Source organism: Macaca mulatta, chromosome 2 (genome assembly GCF_049350105.2).
Source record: "Macaca mulatta isolate MMU2019108-1 chromosome 2, T2T-MMU8v2.0, whole genome shotgun sequence".
NCBI classification, from domain to species: domain Eukaryota; kingdom Metazoa; phylum Chordata; class Mammalia; order Primates; family Cercopithecidae; genus Macaca; species Macaca mulatta.
In genome coordinates, this window is record NC_133407.1 from 169,145,253 (window position 1) to 169,172,324 (window position 27,072).

The 27,072-nt window shown below is 35.6% G+C and overlaps 1 protein-coding gene across 48 annotated transcripts in view; it reads left to right on the forward strand.

The window, feature by feature from the left end:
* The window catches only part of ZBTB20 (zinc finger and BTB domain containing 20), an 814,450-nt gene that overhangs the window by 553,992 nt on the left and 233,386 nt on the right, over nucleotides 1-27,072 (forward strand). For 9 of the 48 annotated variants that reach the window (XM_077993886.1, XM_077993908.1, XM_077993883.1 and 6 more), the window contains one exon: nucleotides 780-904. The exons of the other annotated variants lie outside the window; for them this stretch is intronic. The gene's annotated coding sequence lies outside the window, so the exon portion shown is untranslated. The remainder of the gene's footprint in view (nucleotides 1-779; nucleotides 905-27,072) is intronic. 48 annotated transcript variants of the gene reach the window in all.

Consider the following 27,072-nt stretch of genomic DNA (forward strand, 5'->3'; position numbering starts at 1 on the left):
ATAGTGGAATGTATAAGAAGCATGCAGAATACAGATATTTCTTTTATTTCTTATGAGCATAGATTAGATACTTAATCATGCTTGTTCTGATTTCAGATAAAACTGAATACAAACATCTTAGAGAGACAGAATTATCAAACCCCTCCAAACAAATTTATATTTAACATTTAAAAAAAAAATTCTCAAGGAAGAGTCAAAAACATTGACTTTTTTATCTTGGAAAAAGGAATGTTAAAGTAGAGAGCTAATAGTAGCTGTTAAGCAAGTAAGGAGAAGTGGGAAACAAGGCTTTCTCTCTTTTCTTCACTGAGGTCTGATAATGACAAAATATGCTGCAACAGAAAATCTTAAGGTTTGATAATGAGGTAGGTTCTTAATAGTGTGTGCTAAACACTGAAAGGGAAGTTGTGAGATTATCCTCTATGAAGCTCTTTAACCAGTGTAGAGTCACATCTTTCTGGAGCGGTCTGCATGTGTCAGTGAGAAGGGAAGAAATGACTTCTCTAAGTGGTTCACATTTTCCAGGCGCTTTCTCCTTACCTTTCTTTTTTTTTAAAACCACTGTTACTCAGAAGCAAAAAACTGCCAGAAGTTACCAGGACTTCCAAATGTGCTTGACCAGGGTGAAAGCAGTAGAAATGCCATCAATATTTTAGTGGAGATTAAAGGAGCACCCTTAAGTTACCATCATTTCCTATAATAATTGATGTACTACAAACTTGAAATTGTGGGTACAGCTGCTGACATTTTTTTTTTTTTATTTTTTTTTATTTTTTGAGATGGAGTCTCAATCTGTCGCCCAAGCTGTAGGCTGGAGTGCAGTGGCACCATCTCGGATTCACTGCAACCTCCACCTCCCAAGTTCAAGCGATTCACGTGCCTCAGCCTCCTGCTGGGATTACAGGTACCCACCATCACGCCCAGCTAATTTTTGTATTTTTAATAGAGACGGGGTTTCACCATGTTGGCCATTCTTGGTCTCAAAATCCGCCTGCCTCGGCCTTCCAAAATGCTGGGATTACAAGCATGAGCCGCCGTGCACGGCCTGAAACAATTTATAATACTTGTGAAGAAAGGGATTAGAGCTTATTGTTCAGTGATTTGTTAAAAAAAATGTGCAGTAGACTTTTAGTGAAAAATTTGTCACATTTCACTTTCTGTTTGTTGCTGTCAATATTAAAAGCAAACCCATTACCAATATACTGAAACCATTTTCTTCCTATGGCATTAAATGAAACATTTTTGATTCATCTCCAGAAATAAGAAGTTAACATGTGTTGGTGGTATTTGCCATGAAATAAGAGGAGAGATCCACAGAATGTAATTATTGAAAAATACACCATCAATTCTAACACATACACATGCATATATGCATATGCATGTGCATCAGTACATATTTACCCCCAGGTCTTTATACTTGTAAGTACTTTTCTAGGAACTGAAGCTATATAGGTAAAATTGCTATTGCTAAAGAGTACTCACAGGTTGGTGGGAAAAACAGACATGAAAATTTTTATGCAAAAAGATGGGTATTGAAGTAAAAGTATATGCAAGGTGTTATGTAAGTTTGCCTGGGACAGTTTCGGTTTAAGCCTGTAGTCTTGGTATAATTATTTATAAGGCCCTTTCACTGTCACAAATGTCCCTGTTTAGACAATAAATTAAATGGTCAATCTATAAATAGCCATATCAATCAAAGATACCTGAGGTTGTCCGGGAAGATTTTTCCACAGAATAGGACAGAATATCAAAGAGATTAAGAATGCTTTGCCATATGTATTACCTACATCCAAATGGAAATGAGAAATGGGTGTGACTAGCTTTTATTTCTCCCTGGCTTGTCAGAGGGGTGGAGTGGGAACTTAAATCATGTTGGGTGAGGAGAAAGGGACAAGGTAGGACAATCTAAACCCAGTTGTTGGTGTGTGATACACAAAAGGGTTGTCATTAAATGAGCCATTAAACTAATAATTTTCTGAAGCTGTGAACTGAAAGTTAGGGTGAGAAATAACTAGATGCCCTAGGGGGGATTTTAGAAAGATAGATTATGATATGGTTTGGTTGTGTCCTCACCCAAATCTCACCTTAAATTGTAGTTCCCATAATCTTCATGTGTCGTGGGAGGGACCTGGTGAGAAGTAAGTGAATCATGGAAGCAATTACTCCCATGATTTTCTCATGATAGTGAGTGAGTTCTCATGAGATCTGACGGTTTTATAAGGGGCTTTTCCCCCTTTGCTCAGCACTCATTCTCTCTCCTGTTGCCCTGTGAAGAGGTACCTTACGCCACCATTGTAAGTTTCCTGAGGCTTCCCCAGCCATGTGAAACTGAGTCATATAAACTTCTTTTCTTTATAAATTACCCAGTCTTGGATATTTCTTCATAGCAGCATGAGAACGGACTAATACAGATTATATTTCTTCATAGCAGGATGAGAATGGACTAATACAGATTAAGATTCAACATAATGAAGAACAGATCAGACTAAAGTGTCTTACAGTGGAGAGTTCCGTGCCCTGGTGGTATGCAGCAGAGACTGAATGATCACTGTGAGCACCAGATTAAGACCCAGACCATGGGTTATTTAATGTTCTTTACCATATTCTTGCTCTGGGATCTTAGGATTCTTCAGGCATGGGGATTTTTCAGTAGCTATTAAGAATTCTGTGTTTTGGAGACCCCAAGAAGTTAAAAAAAAATGTGGAACTACTATAAGAAAAAATTTTACATAAGCTAAAACCAGTCTTGTGACACACTCTGAACACACACTAAAAAGCGACCTGGGAATATAATGCAGATCTCACTGAGTTTATTCTTTGCCACCCATCAAGGAAAGCGGCCATTCCACACATAATGTTCAGGAGACATTACTCACTCAGGTTTCCACTGGTTGGACACATATTCATTTTAAGATTGAGTAACTGCAAATGCTTGCTTACCAGCTTGATTTGCATAGCTCTGAGTTACATACAAATGGGACTCATGGCAAAGCTATCATTAAAGAGAAACAAAGCAGAAGACCGAACAAAGGATACATTCTGTGCAAAGTTTGAAGTTGAGACTGTTTCAGTGATCCTTGTCATGGTAAGAAAGCTGTCCGCCCCTTCCCCCACCTAAAAAAGAATAGCAGACAAGTGACAAAAGAAGGCCCCCTGGAAGTAATATGGGAGCAAAGAGTAGGATGAACTAAAGGCTATACACATGAAGAGAGAGAAAGGAATTGGCATGGACACAAGGAGATGCCGCCAAACACCCTCCATTCATAGCACAGAGATACGTGATTAGGTTAGAATCACTTACCTCTTCCCTAGTGCATTAAAGTAGGAATAGGTCAGGCTTGGAGAAAGGAATGACATCTTGATGAAACTCAGCTTTCTCAGAGGCCTAATAAGGATGGCAACACAGATAAAACTTGAATCTTCTCACTGGCCCCTTTGTATGAAATTAATGAATTCCTACATTTACAGACTGAAATGTTTTCCAGTAAGCAAGAGAGAGAAGACTTCTGAAGGCAGTGGAAATGACTTTCGTTCTTTTGTGGTTAAGAGTATATGGGCTTTGGAATATGGGAAAACTAGTTTCAAATCTCTGCAGCTTACATGTTTATGGTGTCAAGTACTTAAATCCCTACATTTTAGTTCTCACATCTGAAAAAATATTGAGCATGCATATACCATAGAATTGTTGTAATGATTAAATTACACATGTAAATTGTATAATACATATAGTGTCTGGCAAAGGATCATTCACAATACAATTTTTATTCAATGAGTACTATTATCGCTTTCTGTAACATTCTCTAGTAGCCCTTTCTAAGCTCTGCTTCACTTTACATCATTACTTTTGTCTAGTCCTTGACATTCCCCCTGTTCCGGCTTTGACTTGCTTCCCCAGATAGTGTACATCTGTGTCTGCTTCAAAGCCTCATTCTGTTACGTTCTTTAAGAGTTATACCTAGAGTTGGGCCAGGCACGGTGGTTCACACCTGTAATCCCAGCACTTTGGGAGGCCAAGGTGGGCAAATTGCCTGAGGTCAGGAGTTCAAGACGAGCCTGTCCAACATGGTAAAACCCCGTCTCTACTAAAAATGCAAAAATTAGCTGGGTGTGGTGGTGGCCGCCTGTAGTCCCAGCTACTCAGGAGGCTGAGGCAGGAGAATAGCTTGAACCCGGGAGATGGAGGTTGCCGTGAGCCTAGATCACAACATTGCACTCCAGCCTGCGCGACAAGAGTGAGATTTCATCTCAAAAATAAATAAATAAGGCCGGGCGCGGTGGCTCAAGCCTGTAATCCCAGCACTTTGGGAGGCCGAGATGGGCGGATCACGAGGTCAGGAGATCAAGACCATCCTGGCTAACACGGTGAAACCCCGTCTCTACTAAAAAAAAATACAAAAAACTAGCCAGGCCATGTGGTGGGCGCCTGTAGTCCCAGCTACTCGGGAGGCTGAGGCAGGAGAATGGCGTAAACCCGGGAGGCGGAGCTTGCAGTGAGCTGAGATCCGGCCACTGCACTCCAGCCTGGGCGACAGAGCGAGACTCCATCTCAAATAGATAAATAAATAAATAAATAAGAGTTATACCTAGGGTTATGTATAAATTCAGTACCAACAATGGGCAAAAATGTAAAACTGTAGAAAGAATAAATGATGTTTAGAGAGTAGCATTCTTGTTCTTGAGTTCTGAAGGCACTCTTCATCTTTTGTAATACTGACCCTGAGACCATTTGTGTCAGATGGAAAAGGCACATGTACTGTTATTTTCTACCTTCCTCCCAAGAGGTTAAAATGACTTGAAGAAACTCAGCAACTTCAGGTGAAGAATCTAATGAGAGGATCTTGAATTCTTGATCTCCACTCCACCAGGGTTTCCATTCACTATTAAAAAGTCAGCCTAGTGAGGATGACCCTAGTTATTATTTTGATATTATGTTACTTTATTTTACCACAGTTAAAATGTTCTCTGGATTAGTAATGACCCTGTAGTTACCCACAAAGTATGGAGAGAAGTCAGTGTAAATTCTCTTCTCAGCAACTAATGTGGTCCTTGTCACCAAAACAATCATATGCTAGATCACATGTCAGTGTATGACATCGCCAGGCCTTAGCTTCTCAGGATCTACTTGTTACAAGTGAGTTTATGTGCCTTGAAGCATATGGCCTTGATATATGATCCCAGAGCAAAAGGGCAAGGTATTTCAAGCTGGCCATAATTTTATTGACTCTCACAGGCTTGCTTTGTAGTCATTCCAATAAACTAGATGGGAAATTTTTGATGCTCCAAGCTATCCAGTCTTCAGGACCTCATTTCATGATTCAGAATCCAACTAAACAACTCAAGAGTGCTTTTGTGTGACACTGACCACACGAACAAATAATTGCTTAGTAATTCTCTTTGAGGTAGAAAATTCTAAACATGGAGGAACCATTTCCCCTTAATGGGAGCCAGAAATCCTCTAAGTGCTTGAAATGGCATTCACAAGTCTGAATGGTAAACAGATAAAAACAGGAGCGCACCAGTTGCACAAATGACTTGCTTGTCACAAACTTGTCATTGCAGTAATCTAACGTTTCTTTCACAGAGCCCGATGGAAAGTATGGAACAAACAGGCCCTGCTGACGTTTTGGCTCTGCTAAGCCTTCCTCTGAGCTAAAGCATCTGCAGCATCTTCCTGTTCTAGACCCTTTATCTGCTGAAGTTAGCTGATACTGTACATATCAGAGAAATGTTTGACTATTGCATTAACAAGTTGATGACAAGCAAGTTATTCCTGCAACTGAAATACTGCTGCTTTTAGCAGGCTGCCATTTTGACCTTCATTTTATTATGCAGAAGAACCCTAACAGAGCAGAGCACTGAGGAGAAACCCGTGTGGTTGCCCCAGGCCTATACAAAGACCACCTGCCTAGGGCTTAGGTGTAGTGGTACAGGGGGCATACCAGGCAGGTTCATCAGAATTATGGATAGGATTCCTTGTGAAACATAAATGTTGTGAATACATTAGACTGTTTCAAAGATTGTTCTTGCAGGGGTAAAATGAACTGCACAGAAATAGATTTCTTCCTGCATGCTCTGTACCCCACACACATGTGCACATACAGCTGTGTATGCTTTATGGAATGACACTAGATGGGAAACTTAAGTGAAAGTTGTATATACCAGCTCTACACATAGCTTTTGTCAGTTGTTGGAGTTCCTGCCATCGGTAGCTTCCCTTAACCTCCTCCTCACTCAGCATAATATCTGGAGTTATCTAAACCTAATCAGACCCATGCTCTTGTCCCCTCAAAAGCACTGTATCTCCATTAGCCTCCTCACAGAAAATTTAGGCAGCCCTCTCTAGGACATCACCAGTTCATTTCCAACCTCAGCTGCCAGCAGGGAGTACTCCTACGCTGTGTAGCTTCGGCCTCTGGCCATTCTGTTTGAGGAAACTTCCTCCCCTCAGGGACCCACCCTTGGGGTTCCTTGAGTGTGCAGTCCAGAGGGTCTCAGCCTTTAATAGGAGCCTTGCCTGTAATAGAAGCCTTGCCTATTGCCCCCCACAGTGTTTTGCCTTTGTTGATGCCATAGGTATATCAGCACTTGGAACAATAGAGAGTTTGCCCTAAGACTTTGGCCTTTTCATAAAACTGAGCTGCTCTTATTCACCAAGGTGTCAGCTGCCTTGTATTCTTTCTAGACGCTTCAGGTCTGTTAAGGGTACACTGATAGTGTTTTGTCTGCTTTAAATATTGACGTGAAAAACTTGCATTCTCGGACTTATTTTCTGGCTGGTGATCAGGTACTTTCATTTTCAAAAGTTTTGTGTAAAAATGATAATCATTGTCCATCCATGAGAACCAGATTTCTTGCCAAAGTGATGATGAGGCTTAACTTTCTTTTAGACTTGGCAAACTGAACACAGTACTGTCTCCAGGGTGAAATGTTTTACTCCTATCCCAAATATCTCTTGCTGTAATCTATACCTTAGCTTTGTGGAACAACTACCTCAGAGGACAGGTGGGAAGGGTGTGAGAAGACACCCTTGTGTTTTTTTGCAGAGTTAGGGATGTTGTCCCTGGAAAAAGAGGTGAAGATTGTTTGAGGCAGCATTTAAAGTTTCTGCAAAAGAAAATGCGTGAATGAACAATTTGAATTGTAAATGGAATTTCATCAGCTTTTTCTTTCTAAAGTTCCTAATAGGATTTCCATAATGATTTTGTGTTTTCTTTCTTAATAGAACTTAAATGGCAAACAAATGGTATGCTATTTTTGATTTAGAAAAAAATAAAAATCTTTTTGTGGGAGCTGCCTTTTTAAATACACATTAGGGAATAGATAATGGCAAACAAACAAAAAAAAAAGGTCTTTCTTCCTATTCGAAGGGATAGCTATCAGTGTGTGTATGTGTTTTTAATATTTATTTATTTGCTTATTTGATCATTTATTAGTCTCTTTAATGTAAGGAAATTAACAAAGGAAAGAAGAAAAGCACCTCATGATAAATTAATCTCATTAGATTCATAGAATTTTAGGGCTAGAAAGGAGTTTGATGATCAAGCTATGACTTTATGTCACACTCACTTTAGAAATGTGAATGTATGTGAATGTTGAGACCCAAAGATGTTTAATCAGATGAACGAAGATGCACAATAGGATTGTGGCAGAGCTAGGCCTAAAACTTTCATTTCAGGCAATACTCCCTCAGAGATTACATTACATTTTTGAAAGCTTTCTTTTAAACAAAGGCAGTCTCATTTTAATAATTTGCACTGAGGTGCTTAAATCTAATAGGACATTTGCTATTAGAGTAACTGAGACCTCACATTGGTTACACCAACTAAGGAATATACATTCCAATAGTTTGAAGACATTTCTTTCTAAGCCATTTCTTATTTGCTTAGGGTAAGGAACCTTATTTAGTTCAATTAATTTTTATCTTTTGTAAGATTTCAAAGAAACACTTGCACCATTCCTATTTACCTAAAAACATGTTTTTAAAATGAATCTGTTTCTTTAATAAGTATTCACTTAAGTAGGTCATACTGTAACGTTCTTGGAGATTAAAAAAAAAAGTCTTTTATCAGATTAAAAGAAATCTTAGTTTTATTCCCACTTTTAGCCATGTTTGAGTTGGTCCTTGTAATTGCTGGTTTCAACAAAACACTAAGTCAAAAAATCAATGTCTGTGTTTATTTTTGTTTAACACAGGAGAAAAAAGTCCATTGATCTTTTTGCAGTTATAATACATAAATACTGATTTTTCATTTATGCAAAACTTAATTTTTGAGGGTTTCCTTTTTGTTTCATTTCTCTGTTTTCGTATTTTTCAAACATCTGTACCGTGGTTAGAGGCGAGAGTAGCAGTGGCTGGCACTTTTCTCCCACATTGTGAGAGAAAGAAAAGTGACTGGAATAAAATCTTGCTTTTCATACGGTTGACTTGAAATGCAGCATTGAAAAGGTATCTATCGTCTCTTTCTTTTCTGAAACCAGAGGTGAAACCCGCCAGCCAATAGCAGTATTGATACAAAGTCACCTGTTGGTTCTGTTAATTCATGTAAGTAAAGCCTTTAGCAATGCATGCCTCCCTTCCTCAACTGAAAATCCTAAATGGATGATTTTTGTGCATTGGCAGCATCTGTCTGTATCAACAATATATCCCTCTGGTCACTCACTTAAGGAAACCTGAGATTCTACAGTCAGTCAAGAAATGAATGAAAACTTTTGCTTTTGGTTCAACAAAATGATCACTTTGTAGGCATGTTTGGCTGTGAAGTGCTTATTAATATTGGGCTCTATTATCAGAGATAATGAAGAGAAGATGACACTAGTGCTTTCCTTTACCTCGATTAATTCTAGTTAGGAAGATCTGTGGTGTTTGCCTTATATACTTTCTAATGTAAAATATTTAAAACACAGGCTGGGCATGGTGCCTCACGCCTATAATCCTGGCACTTTAGGAGGCCAAGGTGGGAGGATCACTTGAGGTTAGGAGTTCGAGACCAGCCTGGCCAACATGGCGAAACCCTGTCTCTGCTAAAAATACAAAAAATTAGCCACACATGATTGCACGTGCCTGTAATCTACTCAGGAGGCTGAGGCAGGAGAATCGCTTGTACTCAGGAGGCTGAGGCTGTAGTGGGCTGAGATGGCACCACTGCACTCCAGCCTGGTGGACAGAGTGAGACTCTGTCTCAAAAAAAAAAAAAAAAAAAATTAAATCACATAAAAGTATAAAGGATAATATGAAGTACAAGAATCCAGAACCCAGGTTAAACAAAGTTTAATAATTTGGAACATTTGTTTCTGAACCTATTTTTTATTATTTTATTATAGGTTACATACAGTAAACTAGACAAATTAAGTGTTTACCTTCATGAGTATACATGTGACAACACCCAACCCAAGATACAGAATATTTATAATACCTAAGAAGAGTCCTTTGTATGTGCCCCTTGAAGGTGAAATTTTCCAAAGTTTTAACAAAGGTAAAAAACAAGCAAAACCACTGTCACCTCTGTCATCATGAATTAGTTTTACATAAGCCATATATTTTGGTTTATATGAAATGTATTCTTCTGTATGTATTACTAAAATTTATTTATCAATTCTCTCATTGTTGGACATTATTTTAATGTTTCCCAATCACAAACAAGACCACAGTTAACATTTTTATAGATGTATATACATAGAAGTAGAATTGCTAAACTTTAAGAAATATGCATTTTGAACTTTACTAGGTATTGTAAAATCTCTCTCCAATGTGTTTGTACCAGTTTATATTCTCAGTAACAATCTATGAGCGCTTCTCCACATGCTTCACAACATTTTTGATGGTCGGACTTTTTAAAATTTTTGTCAGTCTGATCGAAATTAAATAATATTTCTTTTTTTTTTTTTTTTTTTTTTACTTGCAAGCCATTGGGATTTTCTCTTCTGTGTTGCCTAATTTGTATCTTTTGTCCATCTTTCTATTGGGTTATTTGTTGTGTTGTTATTGTGCTGTTATTATTTTGGAAGAGTTTTGTTTTGTTTGACTTGATTTGGTTTTTGGTATTAGTTGTTGCTGTTGTTGTAATATTCTGGATTTCATATTTTGGGCCACAGAGATTACAAAGATTTTTTTCCCAATTTGTAGGTTCCCTTTTAACTGTGGCTTCTGTAGTATTTGTTTTTATAAAGCTTTTAATATTAACTCAGTTAGGCTTATTGATATTTTCCTTTATAATTTGTGCTTTTATGTCATTTAAGAAATCCTTTCACATGCCAAGGTCATTTACCTTTTGTGTATTTTCTTCTAACAGTTTTAAAAGTTTCCCTTTTACATTTAGATCTCTAATCCTTCTGGAATTATTTTTGGTTATGGTACCTTATATGCACCCTATTTTATTCTTTTTCCATATGGATAACCCAATTATCCCAGCATTATTTAAAAAATTAGTCATTCTTTATTGACTAATTTGTAATGCCATCTTTTGCCTATATCAAATCTGTTTATATGATCTTTATTTGATCCAATGCACTATTTTTCTATCCTTGTACTAACACCATAACCCTTAATTACCATAGCTTTATAATATTCTTTCTATTGGTAAGATAAGTCTCTCTACCTTGTTCCTCTTTAAAATTCTTTTAGCTCTGTTGGTCTTTTGCTATTCAATATGAATTTTAGGGCTAGTTGGTTAAGTTTAGCAAAAGTCTTGCTGAATTTTATTTGTAATTACATTAACATTAGAAAATAATCTGGGGAGAATTGACATTTTTATAATGTGTCTTGCTGCCCAGTGACATACTATATCCCTCTATTTGTGATCATCTTCATATCATTTAATAATGTTTTAAAGTTTCCATCATAAATTTCTTGAACCTATTTTGTAAATTTTTTCCTCATATAACTTAGATTCTTACACTATTATATTCATATCTGTTTTCCATTTCATTGTTTATTGGTTATTATTGGTATATATTCAGCAACTTTGCTTAGCTCTCTTAGTACTTTGAATTACTAAACTGGTAAATTCTCAAGTTTTCTACATCAACATGTATGTCAGCAGTAAATAATGACAGGCATTCTCTTAAACTCTAATTCTTAAATGTTCAATTTTTTCCTGTCATATTGCATTACTAAACCTCTGTATATATGGTCATAGGATAGTCATATTAAAAATATCTATTCTATTTCTTATTTTAATGGAAATGTTTTAGAAACATAACATTTGCTTGGGATTTTGAGAAATTGAAATTATTGTATTAAGGAAGTTCTTAATATATTCCTAAGCTATTTATAGTTTTCTAAGTGTTTTTAATCAGAAATACTAGTTAAATTTTATGTAATGCATTTTCTGCATCAATACTATGATAAAATTTTCCACTATGTTAATATTTTATATGATATTAATATATTTCCTGATATTAAACATTTCTTATATTCTTGGAAAAAATATTCTTGCTCTTGGTGTAGTTTTTAATCTACTATTTAATTTACTGATATGTAGTATGCTTACATGGGGAGGTCAATCTTTAATTCTTATTTTTTTAATTGTTACTGTAGAGTTTTGCTGTGACAGTGATACTAGCCTCACAAAATAAGTTGAGTAACATTTCATTTTTTCTATATCTTAAACAGTTTTCATATTATTGGGATTATTTATTCTGAGTGTTTGGTTAAACTTGCATCTAAAATCATCTGAACTTGGTAATTTTCATCAGTAGGTTGTAAGGTAGGCAGACTTGAATATCAGAATATCTAAGTAAACCAATAATCATAGAGGAAATTTCTGATTCTTCTCTAGTCAATTTTGGGAAGTTATTTTTTAAGTACAGTTCACAGTTTATTCTTCAATTTATTTGTATAAAGTTATTTATATATTCTTATGATTTTTAATTTTTTGTCCTTAGTTATGTTCTCCTCTTATTCATAATATTATTTATTTGACACTTCTGTCTTTTCTTTTATTAGACCCTAGACATTTTTCTGTTTCATTTACATTTGTACAAAAACTGGATTTTGATTCTGCTTATCTACTTTATTATTTATTTGTAGCCTAAGTCATTACTTTCTGCTTTTATCAGCATTAGCATTATTTCCTTCCATTTTTTTTATATTTTTAGGCCATTTTTCTTTTTCTAGATTCTTGAATTGAATTATTACCCTTTTACTTTCAATAATTTTTATTATCTTTAAAAATGAATTTCAGACTCTAAATTTTTCTCCTGGTTTCTCATTAGCTGCATACCATGTTTTGATATGTCGTTTTGTTCAATTTTAAATATTTCATAATATCTGTTTTATTTTTAACCCTTGAGATATTTAGAAGGGTATGTTTTTACTTTGTAAACATATTTGCTCTATTTTTATTATTTCTGAATTTAAATGCATTAAAATAAAATGATGTGTTTATATGGTTTTAATTGAAAAATTTTTTTAGTTTATTTTGTGATTTTATCTGGTACATGGATTTTACTTCTGGCTTGAAATCTGTAGGTGGTTTATCTGTTTCTTTAGCACTAATTCTAAAATTCTTTTGTGTATACTGAACTATATATTTTTCTAAGAAAATATGAAATCGACCTTTTAGTATTTCTGACCTTCTTCTTAGTATAAAAAAGGTGGTTAGCATAGCATCTTTTAATTACCTATTAGGTATCAATCTTGTTACTATAATTGTGTAATGAAGTTTTAGTTTTACCTATTTGTTTTTAACCATATTCAAAAGTGGTGATCACTATTTTCTATAATCAATGCTTAATTTTATTTACTAATATTTTTTGGATATTACTATGCCTACCATTATTCTTAGATCCTGTGGCTTCCTTTCTGGGTTCACTTTTCTTATTACATTTTTTTAGTAATTATTTAGTGAGAATCTTGGGTAATACATCCATTTTATATATCTAAAAATGTCTTTATTTTGTTTTTTATCTTAAATAGCAATTTATCTGGGTATTTTTGTTGAGTATTTTAAAGACATTACTCCATTATATCTTAGACTATTGTTCTGTCAACTATTCTTAATTAAGAGAAATCTATCAATCTGTTTTTATCTCATTATAAGTAATCTGCTTTTTCTCCTGGTAGTTTTTGAAATTTATTCTATATCCTTAATGTCTTGTAGTTTCTCTGAAATGTGTCTGGATGTGGATTTATTTTGAATTTTTAGTCATGAACTCAGGATGTACTTATTAATCTCAGGACTCCAATTTTGGAAAATTCTCAGCTATTATCCTTTTCTTTATTGTTTCTTTGTCATTACCTCCATTTTCTTTTTCTGGAATTTGTATAAGATATACATTGGTATTTCCTAATCAACTTACTGATTAGTATCTCAATTGCTATTTCATTTTCAGAAAATTAATTCTTCTCACTACAATTTTTTTCTGAGTGAATTCCTTAACATTACCTTCCATTTCACTTAATTCTGTCCTTGAAATTGCCTTATTTCATTTATTGTACTTTTATATTAATGAATATTTTTAATTTTTTAAGATTTCTGATTAATTTTTACTCTTATTCACCTATTCTCATTTTATTTCTATCTGTCTTTAATCATGTCTTTTTAGGTATGAGTACTTTATCACTAAGCATCTCAAGCATATTCATGTTGAGGTCATTGTCAGATAATTTTATAAAATCAGATTTATCTGGAGTGAATGTTACAATTATTGATTGATTTTCTTACCATTAGGTTACTTGTTTATGTTTTAGAATTTTGTTTTACAGGTTTTATTTTGTTTGTTTCGTTTTGTTCACATGTACCTAACTAGTGCTTTTATAGTTGCCTTTATCTGGATCTTCTCAGTCACAATCCAGATCTTACAATGGTAGCTTTCAGCTTCATTCTTATATGAATATTTTATCATAATGCTGTATCTTTATTCTTCCACCTCACAGGTCCTACAGCCCTATATAAGCTGTTTCCCCAGGCAGCAGTTGGCCAAATTTTTGCAGCCTTGTGATAAAGTAGTAAGCCAGGTTCAGGTCCACCATTTCAAATGGAGCCTTTTTGACCTCATTACTCTAAAGAGCTAGAATTCTAGGTATCTCGATGTGATTCTGGATCCAGATTTCAGCAGGCCTATGGCTTCAGCACCATGGGCCGCTTTTAGTAGCTTTCTGTAAATAATCATCTTCTTTTTAAGTCTGACTGTGTTTCTATGATTTTCACATTTTATATTTCATGGAATTTTTAAGGTAACAATATATCTTGGACAATACTCCTTTGATTCTTATCTCTCTTTATTATGTTTTTTATATTATTTTTATTGTGCTTTGCTTTATTGCACTTCACAGATACTGAGTTTTTTCACGAATTGAAGGCTTGTGGCAACTCTGCATTGAGACAATCAGCACCATTTTTCTATTTTTTTAATTTGTATGGGTACATAGTTAGATACATCATTTAAAACACATAATAGTACAAATTACAGTTATTGAATGTTTAGTTGTGCTGGTCACTAAGCATTGCATACTATTTTTTCCCAATACTTTCTTTTTTTTTTTTTTTTTTTTTTGAGACGGAGTCTCGCTCTGTCGCCCAGGCTGGAGTGCAGTGGCGCGATCTCGGCTCACTGCAAGCTCCGCCTCCCGGGTTCACGCCATTCTCCTGCCTCAGCCTCCCGAGTAGCTGGGACTACAGGCGCCCACAACCGCGCCCGGCTAATTTTTTGTATTTTTAGTAGAGACGGGGTTTCACCGTGGTCTCGATCTCCTGACCTTGTGATCCGCCCGCCTCGGCCTCCCAAAGTGCTGGGATTACAGGCGTGAGCCACCGCGCCCGGCCTTTTCCCAATACTTTCTACATTCAGTTATTCTTATTTCCATTTTTTAGAGCAGAAAGTTGAGGTAAATAGACTAAATACACCAATAGGAAAGAGATTATAACAAGTTAATGGCAGAATAATATTTGAATCCTGTTTTTGATACCAAAACTAGTGTCCTTAAACTGCTATCCTATGGTTAAATTATGTTTTTTTATTTTTTATAATTATTATGGTTATTATTTTAATGTTAATAAAATTAACTAATATTCCTTTTGTAAAAAATATATCTAGTCCTATCTCAGAAATCTTTTTTATATTTTCCATGTTTTTATGCTTGCTTGGTCTATTCTCACTTTCTTTCTCTCTCTTTTCATATATGATTACCTTTTTAGCTTTTATCAATCTAGCAATTTGAAGTTTTAAAGTATAGTTTATTCTTTTAGTAATGATCACTGTTATTTTTCTGAAAAACATTCAAGACTGGTTAATTATTGTCATTAATGAAGTAATATACTACATGAAATGAGAAATTTAGGGTGCTGTTTCATCTGTCTCCTCTTATCACTCAATTTATTGTTTTTGTTATAACACCTTATATCAGGTATAAATTATTATTAATTTTTATTCTACAGTAGTCCAGAATAGTCGAGTATTCTGTAACAGAATAACAGGGTTACTTATTTTGGGTAGTAGAGGGCTTCTAGCACAAAGCAGGTGCTTAATAAACATTGGTTGAGTGTTAAGTGAACAGTGGACCTGTTTGGTTACACACGTGCGCACACGGAAAGAAAACATAGCTGAGCTCTCATTGCTGCTGATGAACTACCGTTTTGTTTAAACCTTGTATTTTATAAACAGTTGAATCACCTTGTGATTTAATAAATACCTTTTCTGTCAATTATTTTGTTAGGCAAACACGTGCTTTGTTAATCAGCCCTTGGAAATCAATGAGCTTCTATCAAAGTTAGGTCCATTCATGGCTATTTCCACGTTTACCTCTTCTGTCCTACCCTTCTTCCACAAATAATAAATATATTTGGTAACTCTCATTTCTAAACCAGTGACTACCGTCAAGTTTTCATTTGGCAAATACAGTGGGATTCTTGAATATAAATAGCAATAATCATATCATATTAAATGGATGACAGCCCATATTCTTCCACAATAGTTCGTGTTGTTTACTATTTAAATAGAGGCATTTTGAAGTAGTTCCTATTTTTTTTTATTTTATAAGGGTAGTTCTTCAAATCCCTAACTATAGTCAAAAGAAATCTTTTATATGAATTTGCTAGGAAAATTGAATTTTTTATTGATATTATTAAGAAACTTAGTGAATATCTGCAATATGCTAGGATAAAAAATACTGTGCTTTTATTGTAGCAAAGCAGATTAAATAAAACAATATAGATTAGCAAGGAAATAAGCAAAGTATAAATAAACTAGGTCATTTGCTGATGTGCAAATTTTGATGGAAATTCTAATGACACATTTGATCGATTTATAAGAAGTACATATTATTCATGTTAAAAGAACCCTCAAGCCTTCTATGTGGCATGATTTTAACAATCTTTTATACATAACAACAGATTGAAATTAAACTGCCTTCCTAGCTGTTTCTATTTTTTAAATTGTAAAAATGACTTTTATTATTCTCTATCTAAAAGTCACTAAACGAGAATAACGAAACTTAGTTTCTAGTCCTAGTTCTGTCACTGAATTGACTCCATGACCATGGGTAATTCATTAAACTCTGTAGGCCAATTTTTTTTTATTTATGAATGTGGACAATTGGTTTTGATGTACTTTAAAGCCCCTTCCAGTTCTTGTGTTCTAGTACTCCGCATTGTGTCTCTCTGTCTTTGTATAGAAATACCCACTTATAAAAACGTAAGTGCATATAGGGTCCATATAGCAATAACCTAAATTATTCAACAGAACTCATAAGGGAGTATCCAAGAATGGTATGAATTTTCCCCTGAACAAGGCAGGTGAATGTAGCTGATAGATAAATAACCAGGAGTTGTCATAGGTTCTTGGTCAGGACTGACATGATAAAAGCATATTTTCAAAGTAACTGTTGGGCATCAGTGTGCAGAATAAATCAGAATGGAAGAAACCTGGAATACAGACCAGGCAGACATGATGCCATCATTCAGAGCAAGGTAAGGAGAGCTCAGACTATGGTGATACAATCAGAGATGAAGTTGAAGCAACAGAGATGAAGATATTGAGATATATGTTCAATCAAATAGAATGGCAAAAAATATATAAAGAGAAAAATTATGAAAGGAAATACAAATATCTAATAAACATGAAAAAGTATAATTCACTAGGATTCAAAGTCATGATTTATGAAAAATAGTAATTCTCAATGCTGGTAATGGTACAGTAAAATAGACACTTACAGTGATAGTGGAGATCTATATATTAACACAAAATTCTGCAAAGTAATACAGCATTATATTATCAAGAACCTTGCTTTAAAAATATATCCTCTGACCCATTAATTTTACTTCTAGGCATCTATGTAGAGGAAATAGAATCTCAGACAAAGATTTAGGTACAGAGATGTTTGTCACAATGTCATTTATAAAAGAGAAAAAAGATTTTAAAATCTTAAATTACAAAATTCAAGAAAGTATTAAATTACAGAATAGCCATATGTATCACCACATATATATGCAAATTAGATAGTTCTTAAACTTATTTTAAATAATATTTTATTCGAAAAAGTTTATAAAATAACATATCCAAAAGATACAAATAAATTCATATACCTAAAACAATCCCAAATACAAAAATGAAAGTATTTGATAATGATGTTAGAGAATACATTCAAATATAAAGAGCAGTTATCTCTATATGGTGGAATTACTTGATATTTCTATTTCCTTTTTCTTGAACTTTCTTAATGCTTGAAAATTACTCTAATAATTTGAAAAATAAAAGTTTTAAGCAAGCAGTAAATAATCTAAACACTGAATCTCAAATTTGTTAATAATTCAACTTAGAAAAGAATACATGTCTGATTCCAATTTATTCAGTTACTGAAATATGGGATACATAAATTTTCAGTTTCCCCAAACTGAATCATATCATATTTCATATTTTCTTTTTCTTTTATGGATCCTTGTACCTTTGCCTTAAGTGATTAGCCTGAACTTCGACATTCCAGCACCTCATTTTCTTTTCTTTTTTCTTTTCTTTTCTTTCTTTTCTTTTTTCTTTTCTTTTTTTCTTTCCTCTTTCTTTTCCTCTTCTCTTTCTCTCTCTTACTCTTTCTTTGTTTTCTTTCATCTTTCTTTCTCTTTCATCTTTCCTTTCTCTTTCATCGTTCTTTCTGTCTTTCTCTTTTTTTTTTTTTTTTTTTTTTTTTTTTTTTGACAGAGTCTCCCTCTGTAGCCCAAGCTGGAATGCAGTGTCATGATCTCGGCTCACTGCAACCTAGGCTCAAGCAATTCTTGTGCCTCAGCTTCCTGAGTAGCTGGGACTACAGGTGCGTGCCACCAAGCCCGGCTACTTTTCTGTATTTTAGTAGAGATGGGTTTTCAGCATGTTGCCTAGGGTGGTCTCAAACCCCAGAGCCCGGGGGATCCACCCGCCTTGACCTCCCAAAGTGCTGGAATTACAGGCATGAGCCACCATGCCCGGCCCTCATTTTCTTTAGAATCTTGTTTTCTTCATTCATTTCTGACATTAACATACTCAAACCACATTTACATGTATATGAGATCATCCTCTTTTATCACAAAGGAAAGAATCTAGATTGTTCTTTATGTTTTCAATTGTTTTTAATTTCTAAATTTGTCTTATAAAAATATGCCAGTCTAATAATAGCATTCTGAGTCATTGAAACAAATGAAAATAAAGGACACAGTCAGTATGTCACCGAAGAGCCACTTTTATTGGGTGGAATAAAGTACTACTGATAAAATTTATTAGGCAGTCATTTCAAGAATAGAATCTTAGCTGCTCTGTGTAAGAATGAATAAATGTAACAACTTACTTGGCTCTGTACCTTGAAATTTACCCAAAGAAAAAAAAAACAGTTTGATGCCAGAGAGAATGAACCAGATAAAGTTTTATTGGCTCAAAATATACAAGTAACTTAGTCTGCCCCTTTTGTAACAAAACTGTACAAGTAAAAATATAATCTTCTTTAAAATCTAAATTCCTTACATTAGCCAATAGCACAGTGCTGGAGTAACTAAAACTTTACAGACCTCACCCTCTTTTCCTTCTGTCAGCAGAATGAACTGCTCTCTCTCCTTCAGGCCTCCACTGACTATATAAGCTAACCCAGAACCATTTGTACACAAGCTTGTCTCTTTTTCAGAACTGTAAGTCTAGTGAAGGCAGAGACTGTGTCCTGTTTATCTTTGTATACCTTAGGTTCTAGCAAAGTGCATAATTGTTGAACAAATTAATGAAGTATTCTTAGCCTAGTTTTCGAGAGTTTAAGTCCTATGAAATAATCTAAGGAAAAGTTCCTTGGATAGAAATGCTTACACCTTGTGTGTTATTCCATAATCTATCTTACTAGCATCTAGGCAAGTTTCTTTGGAATGATGATATCACCAAATTATGAACACCTTTGGAAGTAAACATCTTTCAAGATATTTTTCTGCAGGGCTAAGAGTTAAAGTACAGTAGTATAGTTCTTAAGAGCTCTTTCAGTTACTATTTTGGCACCCACAATGAGTTACTAAGTCTTTCTGAATTTCACTTTTCTCATCTGAAAGATGAGAATAGTAATCATCTTTAGCTCATAGTTTGCTGTGGGGATTGGATGAGATACTGCATGTCAAATAGTATCATGCCTAGCTAAGCCGATGGGCCTTTATTATTAGCATTAATGCCTCCCAGGACAAGTAGTTAGACTTGCACATACCTCTTGACAACTGGGACAGAGTGTACAGGTGTAGCAGCAGGGCTCTCACTGGACATAGAATTAGAGAGAGCTTAAGTGCATATGCCAGTGCTTTCAGTCTTCAGTAGCGTAAAAACTACTTGGGGAGCCTATTTAAAATGGAGATCTGAGTTCCACCTCAAGAGATGCTAATTCAGTTGGTTTGCTCTGGAGTGAGACCCTGAAATGTGTCTTTTTAACATACTCAGCAGGTGGTTCTGATGCAGCTGGTCCTAGACCAAGCACTAAGTAACCCTGGCATCATGACTCCATCTCAGCCTTGATCACAAACCACTCTAACCCCATGGCATCATTCCTCAAGATTAGCCCTGCTTAATGCTGTGTGGCTTGACTACCAAAAGCCTTGCTGTTTCCACTCTGTGGCTTTGCTAACAAAAGCTTTCCTTCCTCTACATCCTCACCCCACCCCACTGAAGGCAGAAAAAATGAATAGGGAAGGCAGAGTCAATTGGGGAAACCTGAGTAGTTACAGTAAATTATGTTATTTTGTGTTATTTGACCTAATGATCTGCATTAGTCCAAAAGTGGGTTGACTTCAGGGGTAAGCTTGAATTTTAGAACAACAGTTTTCCCCCAATAACTTTGGAACAGCTGGCTATATCTCTTGTTTTTTATAGAATTGCTATCCATAGAACTTAGATGAATAAGCACAATTGAAGTGCAAAGTGTTAAACGCATGCTTCGATTTAGTCGATGCATTTGCACATTGAAGTAATTAGGATTATTTAAAAGCATTCTGCTTCTAATACTTTGTTCTCCATTTCCTACAAATCAAATTAGTGAGCGGTAGATTTGATTTTGACATCATTTTGAAAATATTTTCTTTCTTTTTTTAATTTCCTTAGTATTACATTTTTACAAAGTTCAAAACACAACCAACTGTGACTAAATTCATAAAAACAAAACAAAAAGTCCAAAGTGCAAGAAAATGAAAAACAGCACAGAGTAATATGCAGGAGAACAACGTAAACCATACCTTACAAATAGAGTTGTAATAACACACCTTATCCGTGTCTGATCAATTAATAACAAATACTTATTCAGATAGCAAATTGCTTATTCTTTCACTTTGATTGAGAGCCCAAATTTAATTATCTTAGTCTAAGTCAATATGAAAAGGCAACCAGATCCACACTGAAAAAATCTTAACCATCTCCTGTTTTCATTGAACTATATGTAATGCAATGAATGAATGTGAAGAAACAGTATAAAGTGTGCTTTCCTTACTTGCTAACAAAGCATTCAAGCAAGATTACTCATTTTTAAAATAAAGTTAGATTCAGCAGAACCAAGAAATGGTTATGTAGCCATATTGCCTAGACAAATACATACCTGAGTTTAAATTCCAACTCTGCACACTGCATTACTTTTGACAAGTTACTTCACCTCTCTGACCCACAGTTTTCGTGTCTGTTAGAGTAATAATATCTATATTGCAGAGTTGCTTTAATAGCATATTGTATTTAATATTTACAATATATTATATCTTATTGTATTATACAATATATTAATATACTGTATTTAATATTGTATTTATAAAAATAATGTATTTGAAGTGGATGGAATTTAATATTTACTCAATAAGTGGCAGTTATTATTTTTAAGTCAGGAAATAAAATTTGGAGGGATAAGAACCCAAAATCCTTAGAGGAAAAACAAAAACTAAACAAAAATATTCTATGATCTCACTTTCCCAGAGGTTATTTACACAAGTCACAGATTTTATCCTAGGACTTTATCAGGATTCTACAGAAGGGAAAGTTTTACCTTTATAATCTTCTTTCCCCCAAATTGTTACCCTTATTGCAAATTACTGACCTCAAAATACATGTTGAGAAATACCCTTCATACTATTGAAGTGCATAATTGAATGCATATATTTTGCCAACACAAATTATTATCATATTCCTTTGTTTAAAATAAACAGTATTTCAGACTGGCTCAGATAAGTCTAATTCCTCTTATTTTTTATATACTACTTTTATAGTTCTAGAAGTATATCTGTTTATGCATAAAAGTGAAGGTGGGGAGAGAGAGAGAGAGAGATAATGGACAAGAATAATAAAATCATCTGTGCAACAGAGATGGTGCCCTGTTCAATCCTGTCCTTAGTGATTGATTCTGTTTCATGTATAGAAAGTGCTCATTAAATGTCTGCCGAATTAAGTAAATGAGGGAAAACAAAATGCTAAGAAATACTGTATAGCATAAAGGAGCCAACTCAAAAGTAATGTATGCAGGTTGTAGGCAAACAGATAAAACTCACCAATGGACATCAACACCTCTTTAGTTAGGTTGGCTCAGTGTGGAATGACCGCCATCTTTATTCAGAACCATTAGTTCTTAACTGGAGGTGTTAGCTGATCCAGGAGAGCTGACCGACCTGCAGTCAGAGAGTCACAGAATATAAGAGCCAGAAAGGATCATGGAGAGTTTCTGATCCCAGGGCCTGCCTCATTTCTCAGGTTAAGAAACTGAATGTCTGCCAAACACTTCGTGGCAAAGTTTGTTGGTCCTAAAACTTGAGTTTCCTGATTCTGTTCCAGTTCATTTTGTATTGTGTCATGCTGCCTTTGTGTCCCCAAACTTCCTGTCCACCTGGGAGTTCCCATATATCCACTGGCTCCTTTTCATATGCCCAGAAAAGTGCAATGGAGCATCCATCAATGCTTCTGATTAGAATCATCTCACCTATTATGGCATTTTCCATAGAGCCTAAAAGACCACAATAAAGAGATTCTTCATTTGACTCTTAAAATCAATGTTTTCATCAAGAAATAAACTTTGTTAAATTATTATTAACCATTAACAACTCATCCAAATCAGCTTCTTTTCAAGTGATGTAGCTGGAACTAAAGGGAATGGAGAACAAACACCTGTTATAATTCGATTGGGGGAAAATGTAAAAGAAGAGCTCTGTCTTCAGGGTGTTACCCAGGGGAAGGCAAGGCCAGGTGGGCTATGGAAGGGAGTCCAGAGTACCCAGGAACTCACCCAAGGATTTGAATCTTAGAGAAATGAAGAGAGATAAGAATATGTGAAGATAGCAAAAGCGGAGGTTAAAAAGGGAAGATACAAGTAGATTTAATGATTTGGTCTTTTGGTTCATTATTTAGGTCTTTTGGTTCATTATTTACTACTATTATCGTAACTTCCTCACTCAGTGGAAAAGCCTTGCATTCAGGTCATTTATGTCCTGTTAACAGCTTATATTTCTACTCTCTAAGTAATAACTCAAATTCCTTGAATCAAGTCTTGATAACATCCATGAGAGAAGAAATAAAGCATTTGGTAGGTAAATGTCTTCCCTATCCACTTAAAGAATGAAGTGTTGATAGGCTGTTGATGGTGAGTTAAACTGGCATACCAGGAATTTTTATAAATGGTTTTCCCATGCTCCATTGAATATGTGGCTGAGACTTTTAGTTGTATACCAGCTGTGCATGCAAAATCTCATAATTACTCTTACTGTATTAAGCATTTTATAGCAATTTTAGCTCTAAAATGCTATGCGATAGTTTTTATGCAAGTGTACCAGACATGTAAGCTGTTCCAATGAAAACATTTTCTTTCTTTTAGACACATGGTTTTAGGTTTCCAAACTTAGCTCTTTGCATTGATGGAAGAATCTTTAGGACAAACATCAGGTTTTTCGTGCGGGGAGAGGGACAGTGGATTTTCTTGCACATACTTCAAGCAGCCTTATCAGTAAAGGGGAATTTTACTAATTAATTGTGTAATACGGATACTACCAAGTACTGCTGCTGAGCACTAGTTCCTCCTCGGCCTGTTCTATTGAGAAAGGCAGCAAAGAGAAAGCTAGGGCTATCTCTGTGTCTCTCTGGGGTGTAATGACAAACAGGCAGAAGGACTTGGACTTAACCTCTCTGCAGAAGGCTGACACCTTTAACGCTGCAGCACATGCTGCTGCCCCCTGCAGCAGCAAGTCTTGGGCCTGAGCCCAAAGCTGGTGTGGAGTTTGAACCCTTAGCATTCTGGCCCAGAGCCAAGTGCTATCAATGGAACCCCACTGACACCTTTAGTTATTCTTCCTAGATTAGGATAGTAATTTACTTGTCTCTTTGATTTCAAGTGTCTGGTTTTGTTTCCAGATGCCTCCCAGCTCATCTGTATTCCAGGGGTTTCAAAAGATTTTAATCTCATTGGTTGTTTCCTTTGTCACTTCCATTTGGTGAACACAGGAGGGATACAGAGAGACTAGAGAGAGGGAGGCAAGCAAGGGGGTTTTGTATGTGTGATGTAGGGGGCATATGGGGAGGGCTTGGTGAGACTGAAGGAATAAATGAAAGGCATATTCACGTTTAGAACATCAGCTATTATGCCAGGATAAGTCAGAATGGAGTATAAGAGATGATGTGTAGGACAATGTAGCAAAAAGTATTATTACATAGATTCATGTGTAAAAGCCCTCCAACCAGCAGTAATCTCAACTTCCCCCAAAAGATTGCAATATATGAAGGAGATGGAGAGACCATAGAAATTTTATCCCAATGCCAATAACGTAACAGAATTTGGATTTTAACATGCTATAGTAGGAAACGGCATTTATGCATGGTGTCATTTCATATTTACAAGGGCCTGTCTAGCACTGTTTATTGATTTTACTGCAATTTTTTTTTCCTGAGGATCCTGTAGATAGATAATTGCTAGAAATGTCCATCATTAGCACAGCAATGAGTGCAACCATCACACTAAGAAAAAGATACACATAGGACCCTGCGAGCAACCATCAAATAGAGAGAAAAGTCACACAATAACATGTGCAGCTATAACTCCAGGCAAACACACATATAACACCCTGTGTAGCCATTGCACTGAGAAAATACACACAGCCCCCTGTGCAGCCATCACACATCAGGAAAATACACACATGACACCCCTATGCAACCATCACACCAGGCAAAAGCACAGACATAAAATGCTAAGTCAATAGGAATGAACAGCTCATAAAAGCCTACTGGAATAGATCACATCACAGCCAGGTACATCTGTTCTCAGCACTAACTATTATCGTTAGCTTAAAATGCTTAAAATCACTGTGCATCCTCAGGTCTAGGGACAGATTATTCCAAGAAGATTCTGCTAAATAGATTTGGCAATGCAGTGAAGGGGACCTCTACTACATTAAAGTGATGCATTTTGCATCTCAAAGGCTGTCAACTGTATTTAGAGGAACTGTGTGATTGAAGAACAATGTGCTAGGATAGGATAGCAATTTTTCTGGCCCTTCTAAATCTGGAGGTGATTTTTACCCCGACATGAGTTAAGTGTACAATTGAAGGGGCAGCTCGCAGATTGGGAGGTGACTAATAAAAGCAGAAATGGAAATAGCTTTCAACTTGTGCTGCAAAGGAAGCTGCTACATCCTGTTTTAAACTGGAACTCTCAGGTGGTATGTCACATCTAAAGGTCTTAGTGAGGTCAGACTTCAAGCCATCAACTTGAGATAAATAAGTAGCAACTGCAGTCCTTGCTTCATAGGGTTGACTGCCCAACTGGGAGGAATAAAGGAACCACCCACCTCTTCTTTAGCCAGTGCCTTCTCTTTATGCTCTTGCCTTGGTCTGTGATGTTATCCTAGCTGTGTGACACCGGGGTTACCGCACTGTGAGGGAAACTCGGCATGTCCTTCTGAAGAGTGGCCCAAAAGAACTGGATAGAAAGAGTTTCAAGCTTCCGTGTTTCAATTACAGTGGCATTTTGTGTTTCTACTGAGTGAGAGAAGTTTCAAGTTAGCTTGTTAAGAATGATTTACACCATAATTCTAGGAAAAACAAATGTGAGTGACTGAAATTTGAAAGGAAAGAGTATAGGGGGGAAGTGCCAGACTAAACGAATCCTAAGTAAATAGGGTGTTTCTTTCGGGGCGGGGCTGGGGTGATTGGTTTCTTTTTTTAAAAAACAAAAGAAAAAATGTATGTATTGTTGGTAATTACTTCTCTTACCTGGAAAGAGTGAGGCAGGAAAAAAAAAAAAACGGAATTTCTCCACTTGCTCCCTGTAAAAGCAAATTTTCAGGAGAGGACAGGTGTTTCCCTTAAATTTGTGTAACAACATCTTACTGGGAATGAACAGTACTGGAAATAAGAACTAAGAATTTCACTTCTTTATTTTTCCTCTAAATGTGGCAGAAAAGGTTTTGTTGGGGTGAGATAAGCTTTTTCCATGAAACAATGCAGTAGCGACATTAGGTAATTACATGGTGACTGGGACACACCGCATGGTATACTGGAGAAATTGCGTGATACCTACATGATAACTATAGTAACTTTAGTTATCACTACCGTATTATCTCCTGATAACTATATAATTAGTTTGTGTCATCAAAGCACCCTAAACGTATGCCTGTTCCAGCTACTCTGGTAGAAAAAAAAATAAACTTTTTTGCAAGGGGGAAAAAAGCTAATGAAGAAAGTTGCCAAGAACAGATATTTTGTAATCTGTGCTAAATCTCTGCTGGAAAACATGAACAGTAACGAAGCTGAGAAGACAGTAAAAGAAATTCGGGGCAAGGTGCCAGACGCCCAGACGGAAGGAGAATGTGGACCAAAAGATTGCGACAATCGGGTAATTATGGTTTATGAATTTCAGCTTTAATCTGTAGTTCAGTGAGTCCTGATTAAATATCTGTTAAACACAATTAAAGTTTGTTTTTGTATTTCACCGTCTTGATCAGAATAATTAGAGACTGCGTGTTTCATGTCAAAAGTAGCAAGAGGAATTTTAGTGAATGAACATCGTTTTTAAAAGCCATTTGTAGCACCAGCTGTTGGCATTATTTTATATTTTAGTGTTATCAGCATAAAGATGGTCCTCTGGATGCTGAATAGTTTCCAGCAGGACAAGGATGTTATGCTGTTATGATGGGCATGTGCTGATGAAGCTTCAGTGTTTAAGGGCTAGTGTTCATTGGAAACAATGGACAAGGGAGATGTAGGTCAGGCAAGCAGATATTTTAGGTAAGAGAAGGAAGACATTTGAGTTAACTTTACCCATGCAAGGAGCGACATAAGGGAATTTCTCATGGTATAGTCATTGGTGTTAACACCTGCAATGCTGATGTTATTTGCTTATTGAGATGTCAACATAGTGCCTGAAGGAAGGGCGCAAAAAAGGCGTAATGAGAAGTGCTAGAATTCTGTATTGGTTGGTTCTCAGCTAAACACATGTGCTTTTTTTTCCTAGAGTTAGGAGAAAGAAGTGCAGGAAGCACTTGCTGTACTAATAATTCTTTGGCTAAGCATAGCAGTATGAATGCTCAAAAAGGACAAATTTAAATATAAATGGGATTAACTAAAACTGGGTAAAGGAGTAAAATCTGGTTCTACAAACCAAAGCTAAGACCATGATTTCCATACACTTGTGCCAAAAGAGAG